The 18,205-nt window shown below is 39.9% G+C and overlaps 1 long non-coding RNA gene across 1 annotated transcript in view; it reads left to right on the top strand.

Moving 5' to 3' along the window:
* Window positions 1–14,096, top strand: part of LOC133273451 (uncharacterized) — a 34,912-nt gene extending 20,816 nt beyond the window's left edge. The window contains exons 3-4 of the long non-coding RNA XR_009744811.1: window positions 13,089–13,267; window positions 13,473–14,096. This is a non-coding gene — a long non-coding RNA (uncharacterized LOC133273451). The remainder of the gene's footprint in view (window positions 1–13,088; window positions 13,268–13,472) is intronic.
* The last annotated feature ends 4,109 nt before the right edge of the window (window positions 14,097–18,205 follow it).

The following is an 18,205-nucleotide window of genomic DNA, read 5'->3' as shown; positions in this document are numbered from 1 at the left end:
TTGAACAAAATCTGTTCTTGGAAGTGTTGCTTTTGGGTTGTGTGGCACGTTAAAGCTTAATAGTTTCTTCAGGACAGAATAGGTGGGAGAACTATTTCAATACTCAATGGGGTACTTGTTGGGTGTGCAGGAGGGACCGTTATATTGAGACCGGCTTTATAAGGGGGACGTGTGAAGCAATGGGAGGTAGGGTGAACCTAGTAAATGGTTGGTAGTGTAGATATTGGTGATGTACACCTTTCAGCAGTTTGGAACAAAGTGTATACTGGTTGGGTTTTGCAAAAGTTGGTTCTTAATGTTCTATGTAATCCTTTGCAGTCAGAGAATGAAATGTCTTTTGTGCTGGTCACACACCAAGCCTTGTCTTCTTTTTGGTCACTGTTCCTACTGATGTCAAACTGATGGTGAACTGAAAACTGAGAAGTCAATAATGTATGCAAAATGAAGTGTTTGCCCCCTGTATCTCCTGTCTGCCCCCAGTGAGTGACAGGAATAGGTGGAGATCAGGACTGGTGTCCTGGCAAAATTCGGCATTAGGCTGTAATCCTAGAACAGGGCAGCTAAAGTAATTCTAATTCATTTCCTTTTCAAGACACATTTTTCTGAGCAGCACTGAAGGTGTTATGTAGTACTTCGTCTTAGGTACACAAACTACAAAAAGGCTGCTGTGTTGTATACAGATGCTAAATCTTTCTATGTTGTTCAGTTGATCGATTACTTTTTTGGGTCAATGGTTACATGACATTTAACAAGGGACAGCTAAGTCCATGTAGATACTAATTTAAAAAATAGAAGGAGACCATGTACTTGCTGTCTTAAGCAATATAATGAAATTTAATAATACAACCATTCAGTACCACTCTAAATGGTTTTTACGACCTGTTCTGCCCAGTAATCATGCCAAATACATTGCGGTATTCGTATTTTTCCAGTGCAAGGCATGAGCACTTCTATGAGCTTCCATGATGATAATACTTGGCTTACAAATTATTTTCACAAATTTTGAAATGTTTTTAGTCATTTCGAATTCAATGCCAGAAGATAAACAAAATGGCTTCAAGAATATTTGTGATGCTGTGCTTGTTATTTAACCTAGCTTAATGCATTCATAGTAATAGGAAACTGAAGTTACCTTTTGAATGAATGTGTCATGCAACTGAGAAATCTCTTAAGACAACAAAATACTGTGTATTTGCTGCTTTTTGGCTGATACAGTGCCCAGCAAAGTCAGTAGAAATTCTCTTGTGAGCAGAGATAGGATAGTGCTGCACTTCTTTTCCTTTGTTACAGATTTCTGTACAGCTGCACATACATTGTGTCGCTGTTTTTAACTGGCTCTGTTATCTGTCAGGGTAAGTTATTCAGATGCCCCTTTACATTCTAGGTATGCACTGTCATCACGGTGCCTCTGTGCTGGGTACTGTGGCTGATCAGCCACCGTGCACAGATACTTGCACTCGGAGAAGGGACTGAGACATGCAGAATTGTGAAAGGGCCGGTGCCAGGGATGTCAGAGCCAGTAACCAGCCTGGCATTATGGGCCTGGGGGAAACCATCCCCTGGGACTGCAGCTGTGCTGTGGGACTGAAGACAGGTTGGATTGCTGACGTATAGGAATGCTTGAAGGCTGGCTGCGCTGTCAGAGCATCATGTCTCTTGTTTGACAAGAGAATTGTACGCAGTCTTCGGGCCTTTCATGTCTTGCATTTTATCCTGAGACCCATCTCCTTTTGAAAAGACATTAAAGGGGTCTAGCATGTATATGGGTAGGATTTTTTTTCCTTGTAGGAGAGAAATTTTGCAGACTTTGCATGCAAATTGTTGGAAAGAGCAGGTACACTGTTGTATAAACTTGGAGCATGTCAATTGTGAGACAAATGTGATCTGTAAATGATGCATTTGTTTGAATGAGTGATCACAATCAAAAAATACATCTTGAATATAATCTTGCAGTCCAGGAGAAAATAACATGAACACCATGAAAACAGTTTCCAAACTTCATTGTTGTAGTGTAAGACTTTAGTGAAATTATGTGTACGCAGTTACTGAAAAAATCAAAGTTACCGCTTCCATAATAACCATGGCTTTGCCAAAACTCAATTTGCATTGTATTTGCAGAAATCCTGTATCTATACAGATAGGTTAGAAGCCCAATGGTGGTGAATTCTCATACTTACTTAATATAAAGGCCTGGCCAAAAAAATTTGTAAATTCTCTGGTGTTGCTTTTGACAGATGCTGTTAAATAGAACTACTACTAAGTTGGCACTTTATTTTAAAAGTTCATTGATTTTTTTTAAGGACTCCAAACACTTTCTGGCTTGCATTAAATCTGTGCTGTCCTCTGGGTGCATCCTTTCTTCATTAATGCTTCTTTTAAATTTCAAGGTGCTATATGCTGCCCCTGACATAAATGTGTATCTCCCAGTGGAACTTCCCATTCTGGTAGGGCTAGATAAAAGGCATTGTGCAATACTTCTGGCCTGACCTTCATCCAACAATGGGGGTAATTGTGGCATTAGGACATGTATCTTGGAAAGTAAATCAGGTGGTATTGAAGTGCTGGAGGTGTTTTTGATGTACAGAGTTGATTTCAGTACATTATTATAAGAGGAAAAGGCTCAACTTAGTATTCAAGGAGGGATGAACAGATTGAAAGTTATGTTTGGGATGGGCTTTTGTCGCTACTGAAAATAACTGTGGAGTCTCTAGGGAATCTATTCAACTCTGCCACATCTATGTTAAAAGGAAACCACGTCAATTGTACTGAGGAACTTGGATGAGTTTCACAAAACCACTTCAGTGTGACCTAGTGTTTTATCAGTTTTAAAGAGTTCTGTACCTTTTTCAGATAGGAAGGGGATATGAAAAGTAAACAAACCATTCCTGTATCCAGGATGAAGAAAAAAAGTGGATGAGGAGGAGCATGGAAAAGCATACATACATGAATGTAGGTTTTACTGCATGTAATGGCACAGAGCTGCTGTGCCAGGTTTGGGGACCAGCTCTCCACTGTGTTGCTCTGTGGGCTGCCAAATGGCTGTAAAAGTCTTCTCAGAGTGACCATGTTTCACAGTCTTTGCACAGTTCTAAATACCTATTATGAAAGACAGCAAAGAATCAGACCCAGGTATGGGTTATGTGCAGATTCTCAGCAGACTCCATTCTGCAACAAGATCTGCAGCCCACTCAGCAGCTGCTCCACTTAATTGTTGCATACTTTTCTTGTCCGCAATCTTTTCCCTTATGTCTGAAAGGGTACCTTTAAGATTAACTGTGAAAAAATATTTTTAAGATGTCTTATTAGCCCTTGACAGGAAAACTCTGTATTGGGAGACAATGTGCCACAAAATGGGAACTGTGGCTCAGGCTTGGTCATGCTGTTCCTAAGCTTTTCCTGCATGACTGCACTGTAGCTTGAATTGATTATGGAAAGTAAATAGAAGCCGTTAGTTCATTTAATTGTCAGTTCTGTGTCTGTGCACTGAGTCAGTCAATGATTCTTCTGAAGTGACTGCTGCTACATCACATAGCTGCTCACATGGCCATTGGATGTATATTGATGGCACTAATGGAGTCATTGAGCCAAGTTCACAGCTAACAATGTCACAGCTTCCCAGGTATTGATCACAATGATGATTTGTTCTACAGCAGTGTCCTCAAAGCCCAGGCAGTATCAGAATCCAATGTACTAGTTAGTAGATAGGATGACATAGCCCCAAGTCTGAAGAGGCTACATGAAACTTGAAAGAAGAGTGTAAAAAGCAAAAACAATGGTGTGGATGGTGATACAGGATGCACAGTCTAGCTTTACAGTCTTTGAGATTCAAAGAATCCCTTTGAACCCCTTGAAAATAGTGAATATAATACTGATTTTTTAGATACTGAACTCAACAATAATATTTTAATTAAAAAGAATTTTCTAATGAACTTTGGCCATTCTGAACCTAGCAAACAGAGATTACCAATTTTTTTATGGACCAGGTGATAAATGTTTGAAAGACCAGCAGCAACGTTAGATCTGAAAACACATTGTAGAAAACAGCTGTTAGGTCATTAGTCAACATCACCCCGAAGATAGGATTACTCCTAATTGTATGCTGTCTGGATATGTGTTTTCATGTTATTTTGAAAACTAACATTAATTTAACCCTATTTTGCCTCCTTTTTGTCTCCGATGCTGTGGTAAATTATCTCTGTGTCTTGGATGTTTCTCAGTTTACCAGCTTTTGTAGACTCACCACTTCTGACTACTGACAGCCTCAGCTATATCTGAACTAGTGATATAGAGATGAAAAGCTGTTTATTCCATTACTGAGCCTTCTCTGCCTCCTTTGCATCCAAAGAAAATTATTTTTTTAATAGGCTCTTTTTCTTCCAAGATTGCTCTCTCTTTGTCAAGCACTTTCCTTAAAAATGTCTTTGAGACGTGTCCTAGGGACCATAATGATCTTCTTCATCAAAGAACAAGAAAGCAGAACAACCTGTCGTATCAGGGAATTACTCCTCACATATACAATTGGATAAGATGGGATTGATGCGACATCTGATAATAACTTATTTCTTTTGGAGCAAAGGCATTTGATTGCTATTTGCATTGAGAATCATTCCATAATTCTAAGAATTCTTGTAGAAAACAGGGTTTTCTGTATAAGAAGAAAATTCACATTTCTTGTGGGGGTTGGGGGGAAAAGTCAGTGATAATACTGTTGTACAAATGATCTGAGATAAGTAGTCTGCAGCAATCTGACACTGTGTGACCCAGCCAGAGAAATGTGTCCGGGCTGTACTGGATTGAAATGACACAGTTGTGTATTTATTGTGCTGAGATCAACTGTGGGGCCATGAACAACAACTAATTCTTTCTCAGAATGGAAAAGGAAAAAAACTGTGTATCCCATTGAGCACCACTGGAGGATCACTTAGCTGATGAAGGTGCTAAGCCTATTGACATGTTGAGAGTAAGTCCTGTTTCCCTATTGCTTCCCATGCTGAAGCAAGACCATTATAGGAACAAAGCAGTGTATCCATGGGAACATAGAACTCAAGTTTAAAGTTTAAAACTCTTAAGAAAGCAACTGCTTTTTTTTTTTCTTTTAAAGTGATTTTGTAAGTAGTATTTGCAGAACTTTTTTAACAAATGGTCTAAAAATGGTACTTTATTAACGTACCAATAGGTACGCTAAGAAGCAATATTGCTAAGAAGCAGTAGGTATGCTATGGAACTTAGACAGGATGTTACTTTAATAAGTAAATCTGGCTCTCACAAACCAGGATTATTTTGTAAGAATAAGGACTGATAATGTGAATAAGTGTTTTCAGGATCAGATTGCACTTGGCATTGGGAATTTCTCATAGTTTATGATTCTTCCAGCTAGTCATTTACTGCCAGGAAAGCTCTCCTTATTGATTATGGTTGCATATTACTGGATCTATCAGATATTTATTTTGCAAGTTTCTTGGTTAAATTTTCTTTATTGATTTCTCCCACGAATAAATGAGCTGTAGAAGTGGAAATAGGCATTCCTCTTCTGCTAGGTCTAGATACTCAAATGTATTTTCAATGTATGTATCTATTACAGGAGCATTTGGGGCAGGCATTTTGATTCCAATAATATAATGGATATCTTATTATATAAATGAGGACTTTAGAAAACAGCTGGATGGTTCATGTCAAGAATGCAAGCATGTAAAGTATCAGAGGGCACCTTTCCACTAGAATGCCAAAGACCCTTTTTCAGCACTGTCCATGCTGAATAAGTAAAAGCTGTGTATGCAGATCAAACTACCCATTTCCAGCTATCCAGTTGTGTGTGCAAATGGAAATTTAGCAGGCATAAGTTTAGTTGTCCCTTTTAAATTGGACTTGCCAGTATCTGAGAGGTGATTGGGTGAGTTTATCAGTGTTCCAGATATAGCTTATAATTGCTGCTTCACATTATAAGCAAAGTCATTAACTGAAATGTATCTACATTTACTGAAATGAATTTCATTCATTGAAGACATTGGGGCACATTTAATGCCTTTTTGCTTTGTGTAAAGACAACAATAAATCTTTCACATTTGCTAATATTTAAATCAAACTTCAAAGTTACCCAGATGCCTACTTTGACAGGGGAGCAGGCTTTATGCGTTCAACTAAAGATCCATTTTTTTACATAAGCACTTTTATTGCAGGTTTATTTTTGGTAACATCTTGTATAAAGACATTGCCTTAAGGAAAAAAACATTGGAATTTTAGGGTTGTTTGAAACAAATGGGTAAGGATATATGCCACAACTGTACTGCCTCACATGCAGTTGGATAAAAAGGACTTGAAATACTGGTGGACCAAAACCAAAATGAAACTCATATTTCAGTAGACATGGTTGCATGTGAAGCTGCTACAGAAGGATGCTCATAATCCTGGACTTCTTTTCATGCGAGGCTGGTGATCTGAAGATACTTCATAGAGTAAATCATAATAGAAGACTTGTAACAGTGCATGGAGTTACCTACTTTGCAGGGTTGCTTTTGGGGCAGCACAAGGCTACACAGCAAGGTGTAATTTAACCTTACGCATGTGTACCAGGATTTGCATAATTGCATTCTACTGCAGTTAGATCCAATGGTAAACAAGAATTGCAGTGAGGGAGGAGGTTCATGCAGTCATTTTGCTACCTTGTCCTGCAAGAAGATAAAATATCAGATGGATAATATTTGCAGAGTTACCATCTTTTTTCATACTTTATCATGTTTGGGTAAAAAATCCAAGAAATTTATACTTAAGGTAACAAATGTTGGCATTAAAAATTCAGTGTTTGCCTCTCAGTAATTATGAATAAATTTGGTTTTGGTTTTGTTTTAGTTGTTTGGTTGGGATTTTTTTGTTCTCAGAATAAAGTCTAATTTTAAACTGCTGGAGAATTATACAGTTGTTCAGAGCATTTGAATTCACTAAATTCTATTTTGGAAGCACTTATTGTAATCACTAGTTTTTATAAAATCAGTAACTAAATCCAAAATAGGTTCTAAAAATTAGTCTAGTCATTACCAAGAAAGACCTGTTACAACTGGTTATCTTTATGCCCACATTATGAGCTTCAGAAGACTACTTTTCATACAGATACTGTCATAGAATCGTTAGGGTTGGAAAGGACATTAAGATCATCTAGTTCCAACCCCCCTGCCGTGGGCAGGGACACCTTACGCTAAATCATATCACCCAAGGCCTCGTCCAACCTGGCCTTGAACACCGCCAGGGATGGAGCATTCACAACCTCCCTGGGCAACCCATTCCAGTGCCTCACCACCATAACAGGAAAGAATTTCCTTCTTATATCCAGTCTTAACTTCCCCTGTTTAAGTTTTAACCTGTTACCCCTTGTCCTGGCACTACAGTCTGTAATGAAGAGTCCCTCTCCAGCATCCCTATAGGCCCCCTTCAGATACTGGAAGGCTGCTATGAGGTCTCCACGCAGCCTTCTCTTCTCCAGGCCGTACAGCCCCAACTTTCTCAGCCTGTCTTCATACGGGAGGTGCTCCAGTCCCCTGATCATCCTCGTGGCCCTGCTCTGGACTTGTTCCAACAGTTCCATGTCCTTTTTATGTTGAGGACACCAGAACTGCACACAATACTCCAGGTGAGGTCTCACAAGAGCAGAGTAGAGGGGCAGGATCACCTCCTTTGACCTGCTGGTCACGCTCCTTTTGATGCAGCCCAGGATACGGTTGGCTTTCTGGGCTGCAAGCGCACACTGCCAGCTCATGTTCATTTTCTCATCGACCAACACCCCCAAGTCCTTCTCTGCAGGGCTGCTCTGAATCTCTTCTCTGCCCAACCTGTAGCTGTGCCTGGGATTACTCCGACCCAGGTGTAGGACCTTGCACTTGGCATGGTTAAACTTCATGAGGTTGGCATCAGCCCACCTCACAAGTGTGTCAGGGTCCCTCTGGATGGCATTCCTTCCCTCCAGGGTATCAACTGAACCACACAGCTTGGTGTCATCAGCAAACTTGCTGAGGGCGCACTCACTCCCACTGTCCATGTCAGCGATGAAGATGTTGAACAAGACCGGTCCCAACACCGATCCCTGAGGGACACCACTCGTTACTGTTCTCCAGCTGGACATTGAGCCATTGACCACAACTCTTTGTGTGTGGCCATCCAGCCAGTTCTTTATCCACCGAGTGGTCCATCCGTCAAATTGATTTCTCTCCAATTTAGAGACAAGGATGTCGTGTGGGACAGTGTCGAACGCTTTGCACAAGTCCAGGTAGATGACATCAACTGCTCTAACCCTGTCCATCAGTTCTGTAGCCCCATCATAGAAGGCCACCAAATTGGTCAGGCAGGATTTCCCCTTAGTGAAGCCATGCTGGCTGTCACCAAGCACCTTGTTGATTTTCATGTGCCTTAGCATGCCCTCCAGGAGAATCTGCTCCAAGATTTTGCCAGGCACAGAGGTGACACTGACTGGTCTGTAGTTCCCTGGGTCATCCATTTTCCCCTTCTTGAAAATGGGGGTTATATTTCCCTTTTTCCAGTCGTTGGGAACTTCACCTGACTGCCATAATTTCTCAAATATGATGGCCAGCGGTTTCGCAACTTCATTTGCCAGCTCCTTCAGGACCCATGGATGGATTTCATCAGGACCCATGGACTTGTGAACATTCAGATTAAGATAGTCTCAAACCTGTTCCTCTCCTACAGTGAGCACAAGGTCTTCATTCTCACAGTCCCTGCATCTGCCTTCCAAGACTTGGGTGGTTTGGTCAGAGCCTTTGCCAGTGAAGACCGAGGCAAAGAAGTCATTCAGAACCTCAGCCTTCTCCAAATCCTGTGTAGCCAGTTCTCCCGACAGCTTCCTGAGGGGGCCTACATTCTCCCTAGTCTGTTTTTTATTTGCTATGTACCTGTAGAATCCCTTCCTGTTATCTTTAATACCTCTAGCTAAGTTTAATTCTAACTGAGCCTTATCTTTCCTAACCTGGTCCCTAGCTTCCCGGACAACATCCCTGTACTCTTCCCATGCCACCTGTCCTTGCTTCCACTTATTATAAGCCTCTTTTTTCATTTGAATTTTCCTCAGGAGCTCCTTATCCATCCTTGGAGGTCTCCTGGCCCTCCTGCTGCACTTCCTTCTGGTTGGGATGCAACACTCCTGAGCTTGTAGCAGGTGATCCTTGAATATCAACCAAGAATCTTGGACCCCTCTGCCCTCTAGGGCTGTATCCCATGGAACCTTCCTAAGCAGGTTCCTGAAGAGGCCAAAGTCTGCTCTTTTGAAGTCCAGGGCAGTGAGCTTGCTGCACGCTCTTCTCACTGTACTGAGGATCTCAAATTCGAGCATCTTGTGATCGCTGCATCCAAGGCTGCCCTGGAGAGTCACATTTCCAACCAGCCCTTCCCTGTTGGTGAGCACGAGGTCAAGCATGGCACCTCTCCTTATCGGCTCCTCTACTACATGCAGAAGGAAGTTGTCTTCTACACAATCGAGTAACCTTCTGGATCGCTTATGCTGGGCTGTACCGTCCTTCCAACAGAGTTTTCAGACAGTAGACACCATAATTCAAGGCTTTCTGCCTCCATTTGAAAGTAAATTTGGATAAAAACAAAGTTTGCTTTTAAAGTGCAAAAGCTCTTCCTGCATAAATGCACGTGTGGACAGTTCTATTTCAGAAATCAAAATGTCTTCTTGTTTCACTTAATCTACTTTGAAAATAGAAGTGTTTAGCTTAATCCTTCATTGAACTGGAACAAGGCCACTTATTCCAGTCCACTTGTGAGTTGTGCTGGAAAGGGAGTAGCTTTTCTGAATAACTACTATTCATTTCAGAAATATTTTTCCAACTAGTTAGGTCTGAGCCTGATCTCTGTTGACACACATTGCAGCCTTCCAAATCTCAGGTCTAAATTTTGCAACTGTCTCTTCAAATAACAGACTCCATGTTAGTGCTCAGAAGTCTGGACCCCAGAACTGAACCTAAACTGTATTGTGTACTTGTGACAGAAATGTAACTTAGATTTTGTGGCTTTTACCAACTTCAAACTACAATTGATTCTTTGTTGGCTGTAGATATGGTAGTAGCAGTATTTTTAACAGTAAAAATGGCAGTGATGATGGTCATTCATTGAACAAATTAAATCATGGACTGTTTTGGTACAGAGGAAATCAAAGCATATGCACAAATCCTATCAATCTCAGTTAAATGGTGCCATGATTTAGGAATAATTCTCTGAACCAGGACTTAAGGCTGTCAGCTCTAAGAAGCAAGTCTTGTTATCTCTGCGTGTCTGAACTGTGCTTAACCAACTAGAACTGTTATATGGTTGATAACTTGAGAGACAATCGTAGTATATTATATAAGCATCTTTTTGGCACTTTGGGAGATTCTGAGAGTTAGAAATAAAATCCTTGCACTTAGTCTCTTGGGAGGCTTGAGTACTTCTTTTTTATTTTTTTATTTTTAAATGACATTTCAAGCTCCTCATGCAGTTTGTAGAATGGTTGATGTGCATACCTGGGTTACTCTGAAGGTCAAATACTCTTTATACTGGACATTGCAAGCTGCTGTCCTAACTTCAAAATCGTTAGCTTAGCAAATGGGAGCTTAAATATAAGCCTAGTCAATGGGGAGGAAAGAAAGTCCGCTGCATAGTATGTCTAGCAATAGGAAAAGCTACAGAATGTGAACATAAATTTTTAATTCAACATTCCTTAATTTAAAAAAAAACCCACACCACCACCAATCCCCTCCCCCTGACAAGCTTGCAAAAACTAGGTCTGAATTCCCAGTGGGAATAATGAGCAACAGCAAGAGTGAATGCTGGGAGAGAAGAATGCAATTGTATTAGGCTCCATCACAATGGGAGGTAAACCCAAATCATTTATAAAACGTAAATGCTGGCAGAACACAGGGAGCTCAGAGCACCACACTGCAGGTGTGATTTATGAGGCTGGGGACTGGCTATAAATCAAACCCTTTTGTTTTAAATAGTACTGCTTCAACGCAGGAGATCAGTTTACATGTAGAGGAAATGATGAAAAAAATGCAGTACATTGCATCCCAGGAATATTAGAGAATCAGCTTTACAATGCGACTATCAGTACCACGTTCAGACAATGGCTATCTGATGCACAATTGAACGAATGCTCCCACTGTTTGAACAGAGTGCCCTAATCTAGCAACTCAAGTTTGTTTCAAATGTATTAATCATGTAATCTATTTTGTGAGACCAGCTGTTAAAATTATTGCACTTAGGATCAGGAATGCATTGGCTATTCCTGTTTACTAGCCAGTGTCCTTTTATGCCACCAAAGGCTCTGCTTGTTTCTATGTTATCTGTATTTTTCCTTAATTATAAAGGTTTATGGGTCTCATTATTTAGTGGCCTTGTCCTGTGGAAACGGGTGGATAAAACAATTAATTCCTAAGGATTCAAATAGAGGCTAGGTATCCTGGGAAGTTCTGCTCGATTACAGGAAAATACACACCTCTGGCAAAGAAAAGTGCTTTTCTCCCTCTATTGGTTGTATAATTATCAAATGGATGAGATTTTAAAGGTAACAAACAAAATTATTTCTCCTGCTCTGCTTCCCAGATCTGCCAGGGCTTATCTTGGCTGTATGTTTTGCATTCATTTTGCATGCATTCCACTAGAGCAAACTATATGCCTGAAACCACACTGTGTGTCCTGCAACGTGGGCCAGAGAAGCACTTAAAAAAGCTGAAAGGACAAAAGGCCTACATAAAGTAGTACAGCAGTAATATCAGCATTCAAAGACATTTATAATGGAACAAAAGCTGAGTGCCTTGCACTTGCATGTGTTCTAGTCATTTGATGTAATGGTCTTACATCAGTAACGATTTAGCCATGTGAATGTAAGAAGTTGCCTTTAATTCACTGATAAGCAGAGTGCCTTTAAGTCAGCAAGGAGCCAAGAGACATCTTGTATTGCATTGCTTTATTACTTTCCAAGAGTCCAAAATGCAAACAATATAGAAACATATAAGCTACATTTCCAGGGTCTTTCTGAGGTTCTGATAATGATATAGCCAGCATCAGCTATTGCTGGAGGCGTTAATATCAATTGCTAGTGTAAGGAGAGTATCATTTAACTGAAATGATTGATTTTTTTTTTCTTATTTATTATAAAAATGCACCCAGTGCCATGAATTTATGGGGCACTCTATGAATGCAAAAACACATTCCCTGCTCAGAAGAGCTTGCAGTCTAAATTAGACCAATATATGAAAAAGATATATTGGTGGTGAGCAGAGAAAACAGTGTCTGAAATTGCTTTTACCAGTTTCTTGAATCTGACCTGGCTTCCAGCTGATAATGGGCCAGACATTTAGAAGAATTTGGGCTTCTGTTTTCCAAAGATTAGGGTGCTTAAGTGTCTTTAAAAATGAAGTGGTTTTACACAGAAAATCTAATGAACCACAAAAAGCACATTATGTGGGAGAGGAGCGAAGAAGGCTTTATGCTTTATGAATCTTAAGTTGTCGTGGACACTAAAGCCAATTTAGGTAGATAGCCTTGAAAGGGGTTTGTCCAAGTATTGCAGTCCTCTCTGGTTGCAGTGCCATCTGTAATCTTTATAACATTTGTGTTTTAACTGGATTCCTGAAACCTCTTTCCATCTTAGGGATTTTTTTTGTAGGCAAACACTCTGTCTCCTTTCTTTGTCTGTTGTGTCCTGTGAGAGAAATACTTCTGTGGGCCAGAAGTAGTGTTTTAAAACCCATTTTTGCAAACTCTTCTGCCTTTTACACAAATAAAGATGTCACTCAAGGGACCTTGTTGCAACAGTTGAGAAAAAATATAATTAAAGCTGATTTAAACATTGAATTTCTTTGCCATCATAAAGGTTAAATAGACGGAAAAGCAAAAGAACATTTATATAGCAGAAACAATAATGAAGGGTTTACTTTTGCAACCTCCCCTTGAACAGTGGAGGTTGTGGCTTTTCCTATGTACAGTCATCAGGAATAGCTGGTAATTACCAAGTTCAAAGCCTATTGTCTCCTCCAAAAGCTGACTCGTTTTTTTGGGGTTGTTTCAGCATGACGTGACGTCTGATGGCTTTATTTCTTTTATAGGTCTTCTTGATACACAATGAATCCTGACCTGGGATGGAAAGTAATTTTTGTGAACATATTTACAGAACTATGTGTAATAGATCTTGCAAAGGCTGAAGGCTGGTAATAGCAACTGATGTAGTACCATGGAGAAAAGAAACCTGAACACTGCTCTCGGAGGAGGCCAAGTGAGGAGTGAGGTAATAACAGGTTTCATTGCCCAGTTGGGGTTGACAGAAGGAGAGGTGATTTTGCCCCTCAAGTTGTGCTCAGAGGGCGGGAGGCAGTGTGTATTTTACATATATGCTGTAGGCGATGGGACAGACTTGTTCAGTGATCTAGGAGGCATTGTGTTACGTACAAAGGTCTCCTGCAAAGCTGATGAATATTTTTTTCCTATTGCAGGGCTGATATGCTGAATGCCTCCCTGCAAATCTTGAATCCAGCCTTGCCATGGTTTGCTCAATGTAGAATATCATTAAGCCAATGTGTGTTGCACTGAGGTAAAATTACAGGAGAATTTTTTGTATTCAGGAGCTGACAAAAGGAATGTCCTGAATTTATTCTAATGGCATGGTTTTACTTTCAGGTAGGTGTTGGCATTTCAAACTACTTTAATGGCTGCAAGCATGAAATGTTCCATGGTAGCTTACTCACTCTAGCATGCTGTCTGTGGGCAGGGTTTATAGAGGGCAATTCATGAACTTTGCTTCTTAAACCATAACCTTCCACACAAGGAAGTTCAAGTAGGTCATGTGGTGAGAGGAGCCAGGAAACACCCCTATGTGTGTGATGCAAATCTTACAGCCTGTCTAGTAGCTGGGAGTGGCCAACAGATGTGCATCCCCGTTTGTCAGATGTGTTTATACATCTTCTGAGATGTTACAGCTATTAATTGTATATCAGAGCTTAGAATCCGACCCTAAAAAGTAGGTGTTTTCTAAGGTGGTATTCAACTTCCTTGTGATGAAAATTAGCTTTCCAACTTAAGCAACATTTGTGACTTAGTTCAGAAGAGCACTGAAGATGTGCTTATTGCAATCCCCATTTAGCAAGATTTTTAACATGCTCCTGTAACAGAAATGAAAATTAAATATGGGTTTAGATGCTTTTGCAAAATTGTGTTTCAACTTTCAGCCTCTGGATGGGAAAATTAGTCACGAATGATGGTTCATAGTGTAAGGTTTCTCCCTTTTTACTCAGGAAGGGACTGATACAGGAGGTGTCATTGGAAACCATGACTAGTGGTGAACAGTTAGCAGGAGATTTTAGAATGCATTTTAAAATAACAGCTAAACATGTGAATGTTTAAATTCAGGTATAAATAAGCAGAAGTAGCATTTTTAACATTTGGATATTAAAAAAAGGAAAAATTTTTGGAAGACTGTTATTTCAATTTTAAAATTAAGCGAAAAAATTGTAATTCAAAAAAAGATTGCAGCCATCTGTAACCCTCACAGTTCATGTGTCTGCAGACAGACATTCCCTTTCTAAGTCATTTTTCCAAGATGATGGGTTTGTAAAATGTAAAATAAATGAATAAATAAGCACACATATTTTGATATGCTCCACCATTCCTCTAATATTGTCCTGTAGCATACGATAAAGACAAGAGGAATAAAGGGACGATGAATAAAGACTTTTGGAATAAAGGGACGATGCATAACAGATATACTTTTTTTATTTCTTGTCAGGAATATAGATGTAAGAATAAACACTTCGGAGGATACCCTGTTACTAGACCCTAATGGTGCCACAAATGCCATCTTCAGCTGTGCTGCTAGTGGAGTTCTGCAAAGTCCGCTCCACAAAGATGGTTGTAGTCTGAATATGGGACCTCTGTTGCTTCAACATGCCATTGGCAGCAGCAGTATCTTGCTTCCTCCCTTGCCATCTGCAGGCCAGAAACATCACTGTCTCTCAGCTATGGCAAACTGCAGAACCCAGTCATCCTTTTCTGCTCTCAGAAACGTGCACTGTGAGGAATGTCCCAGAAATGGTAACTTCCTCATGTTACTTAAATGTTCTATCCTAAGGTCTGTGGATGGCTCCTGAATTTTTAAGTATTTTGAGTGCTTTTTTTAACATTGATATGAAAGATGTTCTCTTACAAAAGAAGTTCATTAGTTAAGCAGCCCTCTTTCACAGCAGTGTAGGAATACCAATTCCTCCAGATAACAGCATTTTTCTGGTCTGGTGCCTATCTTCAGATTTACCAGGGGTCAGCACTGTATGGCAAGGGGAATCTTCTTTAAAAGCCCTGATTAGGCATTAATGCAGATGCTAATTTCTGCCTTTAGTGTACCTCTGATAAATTATCAAAGTGTAGTGATTTATAAGGTTTGAGTAGGCTGGCTGGTGGGGGATGTGAGAGGGTTGGAGGATCCTGCTGCACAGCCCACTTCGAACTGCTGGAGGTAGAGTTTTAAAGCAGCAGTCTGGATTTGTTTGTAATTTTGTATGCATGTTTTTAGTTTAGTAAGTGTCAAGAGTATAAAATAGAATATAAAACTATTGCCTCAAAGGGAAATGTTTTAAAAAATTTAAAAACACCTGTCCTAATTATTGTATATGACTGATTTTAATTTTCAATTAGACTCTGAGGTAGAAAATATCTTATACACATGACTTCTGCTGGTCACCCGAAAATTATGGGACAGAGCATGTTTTGCTATTTCTGAATGATTTATTTAATGTCCTGATGAAGTTTCATTTCTGTCTATTTAGTTCTAACCTAGGTAAGAATTTATTTTTTAAACCTCATAAATTAAAGAAATTTCCTGTTAATTCATCTGGTATATCCATTGTTCGCAATGTTAGGGTGTTTTTCCTTATGTGTTGCATAGTTGGTGATTGATCCAGATAGGTCTAAGTGGTAAAAGAAGCAGAAACCCCTCTAACTTCCAGAACCTGCTCCACAACTTTGTACGCTGTGTATATTCTGGTCACAGTCTCTATCTGTGCAAAATTTGGAATAAATGGATTGAAGTCAACAAAGCTGTTTTAGTTTAACATAATGTAATAATAGACTCTGTCCTCAAACTCCATCTATCATTCCAGCACTCGTTAGGCATTCTGGTTTTGTTCATAGTAGACGCCATCATAAAGAAATTGATTTCCCTCTGTTCACTCATCCAATTTATTGCAAGAGAACTCCATGTTCATTTGCCCATTACGCAGCATTTTGTAGGGTGAGAAAGAGACAAGCCAAAAGAAATCAGAAGAAGTAGTTATCATGTTGGCTGAGGTTCTGCTCTCATTTATATTTGGTATAAATGCAGAACAGCTCCACTTCTCTCAGAGGAGTTTATTTGCATTTTGTTGGGTGAGGTGAACTCCAGATTATACTGTGAACCCCCAAACTCCCCTTCTCTACCCATATTTGCTGTACTGAGTTACAAAAGAGACTTGTCATGATCTTGTAGCCTATGAGTTATGATTTTTAGTACCTCTGCTGTTCCTCCCCTTCCTTTATTGCTAGTTGCATTCCCTGAGTTGGGCAGCCAAATAATGTGTCCTCCATGACTGTTAAAATGGCACTATAAATAGGCTAGGAAGTAGTATTGTTGAGGCAAAGCAACCAGCACAGTCTTCTTTGCTCTCCTCAGTGATAAAGCTGTTCATGACCACAATGCACCTAGTGTCTGTTATTGGTAGAGCATAGGCATGGTGTTTCTGCATCATTGTCTCTCACAGGGTTGCACAAACCATGGTGCATTTCAGTAAGGATGACACCATTAGTGTGCTGAATGCTGTACAGTGGCAATGACAGAAAAAAAAGAGCCCTCTTCTCCCACATTGCTTCATGCTGTGAACAAAACGGTGTTCTTGGTGAAGCCAAATCGAAAACTTTCTGTGCAGTTGGCTCAGTTAGAAATTTGCATTGAGGAATGTGTTAGCTGGTAAATCTGTAAGCTGTGAATTGCATAGAGACTTGACATGACAGTATATGAAGTGATCCTGTAGTAGTTTTGCTTTCCTTTTATGCCACTCATTTCTTGTTTAGCTGCATCACATGAAATCTTTCCACCCTCATCTTCAAGGCATTACAGATGTTGCCTTCACTGCCATGTTGCCTTCCTGTACTAGTTTACCAGCTTCATATCTGTCCCCTGCCTACAACTTTGTGCTTGCTTTCATTTATTTTCTATTCCTGGCACAATTTTTCCTCAGAAAACTGACCTGCTTCTGTATGTTGGCAATTCTTTGCCCACCTACCACCCCTTCCTTGCCTTCTCCATAGCTTGATTTGGTATGTTGTGGATGCTATATATTTATACATGTTGGGTGGGCTAAGATCAGTACTATTCTTGTGGTGGTGTGTTTTTGAAAGCTGCGTATATCTCAGAATATATCTTGTTTTCAATTGTGTGAGAACAGTGGCTGAGACCAGTACTTCATGGCATGAGCTGTGGCTGAAGTAATTACAGCAGTCCACTGCAGCTAAACATGTAGATATTGTAGATGAAGTGTTTATGCATTTGTGTGGTTCTGGGAGAAAACAAAAAATTCTGTTTGGAAACTGTGAAGTAGCAGTTTTGATTAAATTAATATTGCAGAGACTTTCTCTTTGGACCAGTGGTTTGTTGGTAGCTTAGAATGAATCAAGCAAGAACTTTATACAAACACCAAACTGTTATTTAAATGTGTCACAGCATTGGTAGGGCACCCCTGAATTGGTGCTAAACTCAGCTTTCAAGTTTGTGGTGAACTTTGGGAGTTGACTTTTCAACCACTTTGACTGGATGGTTGAAACATGGTCTCTTCTTTTGGCTTCTCTGGCAATTTTCCAATAAACAGCCTGTCAGCCTGTTATACTTTCACAGCTGTATTAGCCCCTTTGGCCTCCCCACCAAGCTGCTGACTAAAGTCAGCTCATCTTTGCTGAGAATGTTGGTCCTACTGGAAAAGTGAGTTTACAATTTATTCTTTGGGCATGTGACATCTGATAGCAAACAGGCAAACACTCTTTGCACTCTAGTCACTTTTCTACTGAAATAGCGCAAGAAATAACACATACACACACATAAATGTATGTGTATATATATGTATGTTTATGAACACAAAAATGTCTATTTATGTACAAAAATGTGTATGTTTCTAATAAGAAGAAAGAATATACATGCTCATTGCCTTTT

Source organism: Pezoporus flaviventris, unplaced genomic scaffold (assembly GCF_033815535.1).
Source record: "Pezoporus flaviventris isolate CSIRO_AGI_PZ_B2104156 unplaced genomic scaffold, CSIRO_AGI_Pfla_v1 ptg000031l, whole genome shotgun sequence".
Classification (NCBI taxonomy): domain Eukaryota; kingdom Metazoa; phylum Chordata; class Aves; order Psittaciformes; family Psittacidae; genus Pezoporus; species Pezoporus flaviventris.
This window is presented reverse-complemented; position numbering and strand designations above follow the sequence as displayed.